At 33.8% G+C, this 13,952-nt stretch overlaps 1 long non-coding RNA gene across 5 annotated transcripts; it reads left to right on the forward strand.

Moving 5' to 3' along the window:
- Positions 1 to 718: 718 nt before the first annotated feature.
- LOC18447401 (uncharacterized) lies at positions 719 to 10,849 on the forward strand. Of its 5 annotated transcripts, none has more exons than XR_016042378.1 (5): positions 723 to 1,026; positions 3,227 to 3,307; positions 5,082 to 5,545; positions 6,838 to 7,102; positions 10,419 to 10,849. It is a non-coding gene; the product is annotated as an uncharacterized LOC18447401 (long non-coding RNA). The 5 variants fall into 5 exon arrangements; XR_016042377.1 differs by lacking the exon at positions 10,419 to 10,849 and adding an exon at positions 9,072 to 9,330; XR_016042375.1 differs by lacking the exons at positions 6,838 to 7,102; positions 10,419 to 10,849 and adding an exon at positions 9,072 to 9,330 and having other exon boundaries at positions 719 to 1,026.
- The last annotated feature ends 3,103 nt before the right edge of the window (positions 10,850 to 13,952 follow it).

Raw genomic sequence — 13,952 nt, forward strand, 5'->3', positions numbered from 1 at the left:
TGTAATTGTTTATAAGAACAAAAAGAGTGTATAGTTAGTAGTTGAGATTAAAAAAATACTATAACATGGTTTTTTAAGATTGTTTCATTATATTGTATTATAACCATAACATGATTCCCCTATATTATATGTGATTGTATGTTATGAAATTATTTATCTTTATTACAAGAAGATCATAATTATTCCTAGGCATTAGATATCAAATTGAATGGATCGAAATGTTTTATGATGTTCGATAAAGTTTTTTTAATCTTTGAGTTTAGTCAATGATACCCTTAAACTATTTAATTTGAAAATTGACGGACAAGAGTAATTCTGACCTTATTACATTAAAAGTAAATGATCTAATTGTGATTGGGCTAATGTAGTAGCTATCAGCTAGTGGTATAACACCGTTGTTATGAGTCAATGGACTCACCTGTAGAAATGGAGGACCCTTAATAATTTATTTTTGAAATGAAATTGATCTTAATTTTTAGGAAATATATAAATTTTAACATAAAGATTATTAATCTATAAAAATAAAAAAATTTAAAAAGCTAAAAATGATTTTTTTTTTAGAGAAAATATTTGAACCGGTGTTTTTAGTTTTTTTAGAGAATTAAGGTGGCAATTGTTTAGGATGGCAATTATTTTATTCGGAGGACGGTGTAGATTGCGCAGGCCGCACCAAACAATTTTCCATATATATATATATATATATATATATAAATATCCTCCTTCACAACGTACCTTTCGTCAAAACCCCCATATGGCTCCAATGGAGCTCTAACAAACCAAACCTTAGAGCCCTAATTTTCTGCAGCTCCACCTCTTCCTTCTCTCTCAGACCATGGGCACCTCTGAAACAGAGTCATAGTGACCTTTAGCTCTCTATAATTGAACTTTGAACCCAAACGCCTTCTTCTAAAAGCAAGTCTTCAGCCCAAAATCTCCACATTCTTGACCTAATAGACATGCCCATTGATGCTGACACCAACTCCAAATTTCTCAAGAGATGCACCCAATTGTGTTAATGGAAGAAAGGTACATTGTTCCACTCATACTTTCTGAATTTCAAAGTTAAAATCTGATATTTTCTTGATAAACTAAATTGTACACCAAATGGGATCTTTTTCTGATGCCAAAAAGCATGTGATAAAACGCCTCTTGGGGACCATTTTGATCATTCGTTTTTCTCAAATCAATCAATCAGAAGCTGCAGTTTGGTTTTTTTTTAGAGATGAATGGATCACCTGTAGACAATTTTTGGAGATGCAAATTGCTGGTTTGAACCTACCCATTTTACTTACTTGAGTGTTTTTTAATGGGTGTGCAAGTATAAGGGCACTAGGGTAAAGGAAGTCGGTTCATGCCCATGTGGTTAAGTTTGGCTGACATTTCATAGCCTCTGTGGCTAATATTTTGATTGATGTGCATGCAAAATTTAGTAGTGTACAGAAGATGCTTTAAAAGTTTTTGATATGTTGTAAAAACCAGACATAGTTTCAGTCCCTATGGTTGTTGACCCAAAAAGAGAGAGATATTCATGATGTTGAATAAATTCGATGTTAAGCTTAAGGAAGTTGGTTTATGTATCTACTAAGAATTATGTCCTAAGCAAGAGAGACTGCAAATTATGTCCTTTTATCTGTGTTTAAGCACGAGAAGTTACAATGTCACAGTGAGATGATTGCTCTTGCATGTGCACCCCACAAGTAAGTTACCAAACATAAGAAAATGATTACATGAGAAAAAACAAGCTTGAGAATCACATTCCCTGTAAATTGTTTTCATGGTAATTCAGTTTCATATGAGCAAATTGTTTCACGTTAGCAAATTATTTTCTCTGCTAAAATTTAGTAATAAATTCTATTAAGAATTACAATATATCGATCAAATAAATGACTTTGTTATATTATTATGCAATACTTTTATATGATTGGACTTGAGCAAATAAATATCTGTTGTGGAAGTTTTCTTAGAAAATATATCTTTAAGATAAATATTTTCCCTAATATATTTATTGGGTATCTAACTATAAATATCGTGTGTATTTCTTACTTGGGGAATTATCCTCTGTTACTTTACACAGTCTTGTGATTTTAGCTAGTTATTATCTGATCAAAAACCAATATTGAGATTAAAGGGCAAGATAAAAAATACACAGTATCATTCGCCTTTTTTTTTTATGTTCTTTTAAATTCCCATATATTTTTTATACTTGATGCTCTGCAACTAGGGAGCTGCTTGCTACCAATGATAGCCCATTCCTACACCTCCTTGAGCTTCCAATAACGCATCAAACATACCCATGCCATCCAAGTAAACCAGATTGACAATTTGCTTAAGGGGAGGTCATTGGAGTTCATAGACCTAGAGACATAACATGTTCAAATAATTTCTTACTTCCCTGCAGTATCAATTTTTGTGCTTCGAGGGGCCTTTATCTCCCCTGGTAATCATATTTAGGTAGAGGGTACCAACCCGGGATTGAAGAATCAATGCTTCTTCTGTAGATGCTATAAATGGATTTGGTTAAAAAAACCTTATAATTAATGGTACAAAAGCTGAAAAAAGAAAAAGCACATATTCCCTCCCCCCACCCACCCAAAAAAAACAAAATGTTATAGACCATGTAACCTTGAACCTTCATACAATTTCTGAAGTGTCAAGTAGATACATGTAAAAAAAGTTACATGCATTAATTACAGATCTTGACCACAGTCTTGCTGCTTAACTTAAACTGTAGTAATACAAAAACCCTCTTGGTGTCTTTCATACTGCTAAATGCAATACATTTGTCTTCATATTCTATTTCTTTTGAAGCTATTAACCAAATGAATGCAAATAATTAGGAAGGAAAAGTCCTTCATGATTCAGTGGGTGCAAGAGCCTGCTGACTCACCAATGTCCATCTTTTCCAAGAAATCACATTTTAAGTATCATTTTTTTTTCATGTTCATGATCATCTTAACCTAGATCATGAATCTCTTAAATCTTAGATTAAGAAATCATTTTTTAAGATGATTTAAGAGGGGGTCCGCATATGTATAGTATGAGTGGGCTTGCTCATAGAAACCCCATCCAATTAGGAATGACGCTTGATAGAATATATTCAAATATGGAAAAAACTGTGTTTCTATGTGACTTCAAACATTTGAACTGAAATTTAGTCGTTAGATAATTTTTTTAATTTTTGAAGATGGGTAATTTTTGTAATTTGTGTCTTGTGATGGTGGTTCAGCTATTGCAAGTGTGGTTGGAACAAAATTTACTTCTGCTTCTGAAAGATCAGCAACATTTCTAAAGATCAGCAACATTTCTGGTAATCTTCCTCTTGTTTTGGTTAATACTGTAGTCTTAGTTGTTCTGGTGTTGTCTTATATAAGGAAATATGTTGCTTCATTAAATTCACACTAGTTGGATTAAGTGCAATGGACGTACAAATGAAATAAGCAATCATGCAAATAGTTGTGTAAATATGCAATGGAGAGTATGTAGATATACAATAAGCGTTCATGTAAATAATCGTTCATGTAAATAATTTCGTAAATATGCAATGCGATAGTACATTGATATACGGTAAGTGATCACGTAAGTAATCACAACATGGAGCATTTTCGTACCTTCATATTTACTATGCAAAGTTAAAAATCTCGAATGTGACCCTCCATTTCCACTATTAACATATAAAAAGTTTAAAAAATAAAATAAAAAAGTTAAATATCTCATGTGAAAGGTATCAATATTGCATAATTGGTCCAAATTTTCCACAAGGTATTTTCTAGTTTCTAATTTTCACCAATAGCTGGCCGTAGGGCCAAAGAAAATTAATGAAGAAGCCTATTAATGCTTCTGAGTGTGTGTGTGTGAGAGAGAGAGAGAGATGATTTAGTGTCTCTCAGTGTTAATATTACTTTAACAAAGAAGCACACTAGAATGCATTCCTTCAACAAAAAATTTCTTTAAGAGAGTATAACTTTAGCAACAGTGGATGAACAATGTCCTCCATCTTTATTGTTGCCATTGGGGTACACTGCATAATATGAGGTGGGACATGCGCATCTTAGATGTTTCAAGGAAGGAACCACAATGGAAAGTCTGTAGTCACGCACCTATTCAATGCTGTTTCTTTCAAAAAAATTATTTTGTAGTTTAGGACATTAAACACATCTTAGGTTATTGTTGATATATTTTCGCTTTAGATCCATGATTTTACGGGTAAAAAATGTAGTACAAATTGGATGATCTATGAAGAATTAAAATGAGCGGTCCACAAACAAAGTCTAAATAATCTATTTTTGAAGCTCAAAATCCATTTCATTTCTTTTTATTTCACGATCGTGGTGATTGAGATTATGGACTTGTAAAAGTTTATATCCACAATCACTCTCTAAATGAATTTTTAAAAAGAGAATGTGTTTGAATCCAAAATTGCATCTTTTCTAACATTGGATTTTATATTACAAGATGGTACAAGAAGGTCGCAATCATTCTTAGCCATGAAATGTGAAATCAGGGGGCTTGAAGTGTCTCAGAAAGTTCGAAAAGATTTATTTGACTCTGAACATGGTCAATTGCACATTACTTATTGTCCGATGTCACATCCAATGGTTGAGGATGATTATGACCATGTTGTTAAAAAATAAAGAATCTTATTGGTTTTTTTCCTACAAAACTACTTCAACAAAGATTTAGTGTAACAAAATTAATTTGACAATGGATAACTCTAACCAAAAGTAGATGAACAATGGCCTTCATTTGAAGTGCATTGCATTATCTTACCTGAGGTGGTGCAGAAGCATTTAAAGTTAGAATGCACTATTTGAGGTGGGGACAAAGCTTATTGAGTGGGCAATGCTGAGCAAATTCAAGGAATAACAACTGGAAAGCAATGCAACTCATGGAAAATGTTCTGCTCCTTCCTACTCAGTCCAAATTTTCACCATCATCATTGATGTCTATAAGAAGCTGGCTTTAAGGAAAGGCAAAGACTTGGCATCTGAGAACTTCTACACAATAAGAAAGCAAAGCTCTGAGAGAGAGAGAGAGAGAGAGAGAGAGAGATGGTTGACAATTTTGTATCATTTTTGCTGCAGAAACTAGACAAATTCCTCGAAGTTGAACTGCAAATCCTTTTAGGAGTGGAAGATGATATTCAGTGGATCAAGGATGAGCTCAAAGGCATGAAAGTGTTCCTAAATATTGCTGATAAAAAAAGAGAGACAGGTCAATTGGTGGGCACTTGGGTTGGACAAGTGCGAGATGTGGCCTACGGTACTGAGGATATCCTTGACATATTCCTCCTCCAAATTGCAAGTATGCGAAGGAGGAGGAGAGGATTTGCAGGCTGTTTGATCTCACGTGTTTCCTCTACTAAGGAACATCACATCAAGCATGGGTTGCAACTAAGATACAGAGTATTAAAGCTCGTGTCGATGACATTGGCAAGAGAAGGAACAAGCTCAACCTTCAAATGCTTTGGCAAGCAGACGTTGTTGGAATTGAGGGGAAAGTGAAATTAGTGAAAGGATGGCTGCTAGACTGTGACCAACAACTCAAGGTAATCTCTATCTTAGGCATGGGTGGATTAGGGGAAACTATTCTTACCAAAAGAATTTGTTAAGAAACTGTTTGTTCGTTGTTCATTGGTTACCATATCACAATCATTCAACAAAATAGAGAATTTGAATGCTATTTTAAGAGGATTCGATAAACATCATGTAGAGAAAAAGAAATAGGGCATTTGCAAAAAAACCTATATGCACATGTACAAGACAATAGGTGCCTTGTGGTGTTAGATGATGTGTGGAAGGAGGATATGTGGGGAGTGGTGCACAATGACGGAAGCAAATTCACTATAAAATATCGTACTTTTGAAGTCATTTCACCATTGTGCATATTGAGCAAAGTCTATCGGCTAGAACAAGTAACAACATAAGAAGCATGGTCTCTCTTTTGCAAGAAGGTATTATTTTGGGGGGGAGAATGGTAACTCATGTCTGTTGAAATTGGAGGAAGTTGTGAGGCTCATTGTTAAGGAATGTGAGGGTACCCCCTTGCAATTGTGGCCATTGGAAGAATGACGTTTCAGAAACCCAAAACGATTGATGCTTGGGATAGGGTTTACCGTAGTGTTGCATGAAAACTAGATAGGCATAAAGATGTGAGGAGCATTCTGATACTAAGTTATCAGGATTTATCACCTTTTATAAAGTATTGTTTTTTATATTGCTGCTTGTTCTAAGAAGACTGTGAGATTTCCCGTTCAAAGTTGATTAGACTATGGGCTGATGGGGGATTCCTTGAAGGAAAGAGATGAATAACAAATATGGAAGTATCCGATGATTGCTTTAAAGAGTCGCTAGATCGGAGCTTGATTCACATGGCAAAAACCAGTAAGACTGGGAAGGTCAAAGCCCTTCATGTCCACGATGTGGTATGAAAACTTGGTCTTTCATTACTAGAGAAAGAGTGGTTTGGAACATTTTGGAATTGGAAAAATATCAGATTTGAGGGTAGAATTCCGCACATCTCTATCCAAAATGATGTTTCATCTCTGTTATTCCTCTTTTTCTTTCTATGAATCCCTCTCTATAGTCTAATCAACTTTGAATGGGGAATCTCATAGTCTTCTGGGAACAAGCAACAATATAGGAAACAATACTTCAGAAAAGGTGATAATTCCCGGTAATTTAGTGTCAGAATGCCCCTCACATCCTTATGCATATCTAGTTCCATGTAAGACTACGGTGAACCCTATCCCAAGCATCAATCATTTTAGGTCTTTCGAATATCATTCTTGCAATACCTCACTGCCCATAGTCCAAAATGATAGAACTCCGTACATTGCAGGTTTCATATTGTAGGGGTTGCCTCAGGGCTGCTAATACCTCACTGCCCTTGAAGACTTGCATCTTGGGGAGATGGGTGAAGGATTGTGAGCCTATTAAAGAGAGATTCAGGTGAAGAACGTCTCAAAGTGCAACAGCAACACATCCCCTCTGTTCGGCTTTGCCACATAAAAGATGAGGAATTCGTTTGTGAACCTTTTGTTGAGGTGGGGAACAGGTTTAATGGAGATTTGTAGAAAGCGCTTGTTCCCTCCTCAAGCTCAATGGTACTCCTCTGCCTTCAATGTCCTTCAAAATAGAGGCTATTCATTATTTAGTACCCTATCCATCCTTCTAGTTCTTTTTCTTGGACCATGTTCTCCTTTGCTGGCCTTTGTAGTCTACAGATGCTTGTGTTTCTTACCAGTCTCTTATTACTATCCCATCTCACAATGCTCGAAGGTTTTGAAGCTGTAATGAGAGTTAGACGCAGCCATGTATTTTACAGCTCAAATGCAGATGACATGTTTCCCCTCTAAAGTTAATCTTTATGCTGTTCGATTGGCTCAGTGTATTTTGATTTTGAATAAATTTAGACATTTCTCCATCCAAGGTAAATGGTAAGAAGCAAGAAAAAAATAATAATCTGATCATGCTGTTAAGGTAGTTGAAAGTGATTACCTATGGCAGTAATTGGCTGGTTCAGAATGAATTTATCCCTTTTGATAATTGAGTCCTTCTGATTATTGATTAATTATTTGCATTACCCTTCAATTGCTGTTAATATACGATATAGGCCGCTTGTAACAATCCTAAACTTTCAAAAAAAAAAAAAAAAAAAAAAAAAAACAAAAAAAGAAAGAAAATAAACTTTTAATACATGATGATTCGTTTGAACATGATAGTGTTTAGGGACCATCGCTACTTTCCAAAGCTTTTCGCTTAAAAGCTTTGTGTTTCCTTGCTCTTGCCACGTCCACTAAAGGACGTGGGCTTTAGGTGTTTAAAGCATAAACTAACGCTCACACCTGTAACGTAATAAAAGCTTGAGGGGTTTAAAGCGTAAACTAACGCTTACACCTGTAACGTAATAAAAGAATAAAATAATATGTTAGTAGAATTTAAATTCAGAGAGGTGAAGACTCCTACTTTAGAAAACTTTTGAGATTTTTTCTCTGGTCGAAACACAGTGAACTCCTCTCTCGAGCCGAATTTTATCGGAAGCTCCCTCTTAAATATTTGTGAGTAAGTGACATCATCTTCCTGAAAAATAATTTGTTTAATAAAAATTGTGATATTTTATCGATGTTAGAAATTTTGAATGCTGTAAATTATGAAAAATAAATTTATTTATTTTTCTTGTCTATTGTTAGAAATAAATGTGATATTTCTGCTTTTAGTAAAATTGTGATATTTCTTTCTACTGTTTTGAATATTTAGACATTGTAAATTCATGTGCAAATGACTGCCTTATTATTTAAAAATTGACATTTTTGCAATTGATTATAGTATTGTTGTGAAATGTTTATTTGTGGATTGATATCCCATAAATTGTGATAATTCCTTATTCTTGAATTTCTATAAGAGTTTTTTCTATACATATTAAATTGGCAATTATGCTAGAATGCCTTTACAAACTGCTACCTTTCTAAATTTGAGCTCAAAATATTTGATTGGTTATTTTTGAAATGTTATAGAGAGTGACTGTAATTAATGGTTTAAGTGAAATTCATATTAATGATTTCAGTGATATGTTGAGTACATGATATTGCTGCTTTCGAATGTTTAAAGAGATTTAGAAATAATTTAAGTATGCAAGTAGACTCATCCGGTTTGCCGGTGAGGTATAAGTGGACTTATCTGGGACGCCAGTAGGGATTAAGTGGACTCATCCGGTACGCCGGTGAGGTATAAGTGGACCTGCAGGGATTAAGTGGATCTATCTGGGACACCGATAGGGATTAAGTGGATCCATCAGGACGCTGATGGGGTATATAGGTGAACTACTTGGGACGCCAGTAGGGTATTTTGTGAAATCCTTTGAATTATGCACTGCCGTTAAAAGTGTTATAAGCATTTCAATTACTTGGATTATACTTAATTATGCATTTATTGAAAGTGAAACTGTTGATGCATTTCTGTTAATAGATCTCATTTTGGAAAATATTGATATCTTTCAATCATGATTATTTTTAGGATTATGACGATCATTTACTGAGTAGCCAAACTCATCAAACTATGATAAACATTTTTCAGGATAACTGCGGTTTCATTTGAGTGCTCGTCAGGATCAACTTTGGGAAGATATTGAAGTTGTGCTTAAACTTTCTTTTGTTACTTTTTAAAAATTCGCCATTGTAAATTTGTCCTAAAAAGAGATGTATATATATGTTTTGACTGCCACATCTCAGGAATATCAGTATTGTAAATTCTTGGGGTGTGACACCGCTGTAGATGTTTTCAAAACAATGACCTATTAGAGTAATATACAACCTGACTCGATGTTTGTATCCTAGTCTTTGTCATTCGAGATGAAGTTCAGCATAGTTTTTCCTTTAGTTGTTTTACAAAATTTATCTTCTTAAATTTCTTTTTTTTCATGTTTTTTGTCATGCTAACCATCAACAAGAGAATACAGAGCTTTATCTCTCTTGAAGAAATATCGAGGCCTTCACTCTCTTGAAGAAATCTGTGTCTTAGCTTCACTGGCACTTTTTAATCCTTGTTAATGACATAAGAGAGTTCCCTCTCCGTAGGAAAAAATATTTCTTTTCCTCAGCCATGCTTTATCAGCATTATTGCTGCTGAGTGCTTTGTTTGTGGAGCTGGTTGACTGGATTCAAAAGTGAAAAGCTCGTCGCATATATCAAATTAATTTGTGGAAGATACTTGGGCTTTGGAGATGTTGTTTCTAGAGTATGACCTCTTAGTAGATTTAAATGGGTTTCACAACAAAAATAATAGTACTTTTTATCATATGATTTGGTCTGCAATCACACCATTCTTATTTGCAGTGTTGAAACTGGCAAAGATCGAATAAAATCTCTTGAACAGCAATATTAAGAGATGAAAAATTGCAGTTTTGGGGACATCAAAATTTATTGGATCAAGCATCGCTATGAAATTTGTCTTATTTCTATTTTTTCATCCTTTTCTTAATAACTGCAGCTAAAATTTATCTCTGGGGTGTAAGGAAATAAACTGGATCTTTTGGTCATTCGTGCGAGTTTGGGAATGAGAAATTAGGATTCTAGAATTCAGCAAAACATCTGCAGTAACAATTTTGCATTTTGGTTTTTTAGGGATTGTGTGTATCTCTTTATAATAATTGTGGATTCTTTCATAGTCGTAAAGTTGTTATGGATATTTTATGTATGTATGAATATTCAACTTGTTACATCAATGTTATTTGATTACTGTGCACGAAAAATGAAATTTTTAAGATATACAGTTAACACTGATTATCTTCTCCATGTGCTTGCTTTTGTCTCCATTTGCTTTATATTTTAGTCCAATGATTGCAGTTGCTGCCCTTTAGCAGTTTTGTCTTAAATTTGACGGGCGAAGAAGAGTTTTGTTTAACGGGTTCATGGTCGTGAACAGGAGTTAAGACTGTGTATTGTCAAAAGAAAGGGAAGTAGCATGAAAAAGAAATTGTCTAGGAAATGAGAGTGGGAATTAAGAGAGCAACTGGAAGGATGAATGCAAGGAGTCTCTTGGGGCCTTCCATTCAGGGCCCAAAAGTAATGGCGTGAGAGTTTTTCATTGGCATTAGGGTCTTCATTGAGGTTGGCTTGATGAGATGGCTAACCAAGCCAAAGTTTCTATGATTTTCTGGAGACAAATGTATTGCACTTAAAAATATGAGACACCAATAAATTTAATTAAGGGCATGATCAAGGTTGCTTTATTACTACTGAAGTTTTGCAGCAAGGCTGTGATTGTGATTTGCACTTGATGTATCTTTTTGTATTTTATAGATGTATCTACATGACACCTGAGAAATTGTATGGAAGTTGAGGTTACATTGTCCATAGCATCTCATAAGAGGGGAGAGGTGCTCAGAACCCTTATGAAATATACACAGCCTTTTTTATTTTTTATTTTTATTTTTTAAAATTTTATTGTCTCCTTAATTATATGGCTTTCGAGGCAAATTCATTCATAATATTTACAGAGAAAGCATTGAATATTCAACTTGGGGTTGGTGTCCTCTACCTAAACATGATTATCAGGGGAGATAGAGGCCTCCATGCAAACTAAGGGATAGAGCTGGAGCATATAAAAAAGGTTCTCCCTTTTGTATGAACAGATTTAAACATGTTATTTCTCAAGTTGAGGATGTCCTTTGGGATCCCCTTAGGCAATTTGGTTTGCATGGATAGTATGGGCATGTTTGCTGCAATTTTTGTTTTTCCTTTTCTGTTGCATCTATTTTGAAAGAAGACTATTATAGTGCATTGCTCTCAAATGACTTCAAGTCAATAACTTCAACATGACCAGGAAAATGTGTACTCTCTCCAATTAAATAATAACTCTGTAATTGTGTCGGCATATTGTATATTTGCTCGAAAGGCAATTCAGATAAATAATAAATATGAGACCTGTAATTACAAAACACATGAAAATAAGATAGGGCATCATAGTCTAATGATTTATACCAATCTAAACAAATGCATTGAAGAATAATAATGTTTTTAAAATCTGCTTGGGCCCTGGCCCGAGTAACTCAGCAAGTCCGACAGGATTTGGACTAGTCCGGTATAGAACAGAGGAATGGTGAAAATTCAAAAAGAAATGCAAAAAATTTGCAATTAAGCAAAAAATAAAACGAGCAATAGAAATCTTTAAAAGTCTAATAAAGTCCAAAAAAAATATAAAAGATAAATTATTGAAAATTTTGATTTAGAGCATAAATATTTTAAAAAATTAAAAGGGGAAAATAAAGCATTCGAGCATGAAAAAAAACAAGTCAACAAATCATCATAAAAACCATATGAACAATATAAACATGTATTTATAAATCATATGTTGAAGATGTTTCAATAATTTTTTTTGAGATTTTATTAATCTTTAACGAGGGTGAGTTGCCGCCCCTTGGAACTCCCCTTTGAACACCTATCAGTAACATGCGTTGGGGTTTGTGTGCAAACGCACTTCAAGAGAGTCATCATCTCGATAACTTTCAAATATTAATTTTTTTTCTTTAGCCCGCACTCCTAAAAGTTAAAATTCTATAAGTCCAAAACGAATACCTTCTTATACTAAAAGTTAAAAATTCCATAAATCCAAAACGAATACCTTCTTATACTAAATCCAAAACGAATACCTTCTTATACTAAAAGTCCAGTTTTTTATATATTTCTTCGATCGTACAACTTTAAAATTGCATAATTTTGAAATGGAAAGAGAAATATAGAGAAAAAATTTATATAATGTTGCGACCTTAAATTGTAAAATTAAGGTGCACCTAAAAAATCTATTGGAAAAGGCTGTTTTGATAGTGGAAAATCTTCAAATTGATTATTTCAACATTGAGATTGAAAAATCCTCAATTTGATCATTTCACACTTGAGATGTATGGATATGAAAAATAAAAAATAAAAAATTCGAATCCTAATATTACATTTTAAAATTTTATAATTAGAGACTAAAATAGATACTCATGCTATCTTACAAGTTTTTTATGCCAAAAATACATCTCATTATAAAATTTTGATAAAATTTGGAGGTTCACCTTAGTACCGTGCTTTGATTGTTTAAAGTCGCGACCTTATGCAAACTACACCCAAAAAATTGATGCACAAAAATAGTAAGAGATTACAGGGAAACGAAGAGAGAAAAAGTCACACTTATACAAGGACAGTTTTTATTTTTCCTAGGACTCATATGTGAATATCCATCCCCTTTTATTGATATATTTTTTAGATATATTTTGGATTTAATCTTTTCTCTATGTATAATAGCTAACAATATGGAGACGATTAATTTATTAAAAAAATAAATATAAATAATTACAAATAATAATTTTTGAAAAAAGTATGTATATATCCGTTATTACATTTATATTCGTTTTTTCAACTCCATAACAGTTTTATTTAAAAAAGGCAGTTTTTCTTATTTTTGATTTTTCGAAAATCGATTTCTTTAAAAAATTATTTAAGCACCTTCCATTTTCAAAACAGTAGTTCAACTAATTTAGATTTTAAAAAAATTAAAAATCAATTAAATTTGGTTATTCAAAAACCTAAATCTCCTAAAAACCCTTTCTCTCTACTTGTGCGGTAAATTTTTCCCCTATGCGTCGCCACTCTCTTGGGCTGCAATGTTTCTTTATTTTGCCTCTCTATCAGGTTTGATTACCCAAAGTCTTGCCGGGCACGACTTTCTTTTTTATCCATACTTGTCCCCTTTCTAGTTTTCCTATGTAGCACTGTACTCCCTCCATTAGGAATGAAATTGCTACCTTATTGTTTGGAAGTGGTAGCATCATCATCTATGATTTTCTAAAAATGTTCAAAATTACTCTTCTGCCTCATATCCTTCACATCAAACATCTTGGAAATCCATGTAAGGTCTGTAACCCAGTGCTGACCCCCGCCTACACAGGGTCCAGAGAGGGGTGGGTTAGAAACGGTCCTAACATTTTTTATGCGGGACTTGAACCTACGCTTTTGCTGGCTACCTGAGCTTTTTTTTAGTGTCACACCAAGTGACGGCCCTTTATCTTGGAAATCCATGTCATAAACTTAAAATGAGTTGCCATTATATTATCACATATCTTGGAACTCTAAAGGATCTAAAGTGATGTTAGCAGCAGCTGTGAGTTTTTTTAAACTCTTACCCTTCCATCTCTTTTCCAAAATTGAAAAATTAAATTCTTGGCATGATAGAAAGAGAAGAGTTTTATATTTTCTCAAGACAAACCTCACCAGCATTGAATTAGCATAGGGTCCCATCTTTATGTTGCTGCTTGTAAATTTGAGAGGTGGAATGAGCGCAAATGGGAGCTCAAAGGAAAGAATCATCTGCACAAACAATTGCAGTTTGCTCTAACTGAAAATAATACTAGCCAAACTATACTATTTCAATAATTAATTTGCAACAGTATAACACATGTTAGCCACTGAAATTGAT

This window comes from Amborella trichopoda, chromosome 10 (genome assembly GCF_054954075.1).
Source record: "Amborella trichopoda isolate Santa Cruz 75 chromosome 10, AtrichopodaSantaCruz75HAP2 v2.0, whole genome shotgun sequence".
Classification (NCBI taxonomy): Eukaryota; Viridiplantae; Streptophyta; class Magnoliopsida; order Amborellales; family Amborellaceae; genus Amborella; species Amborella trichopoda.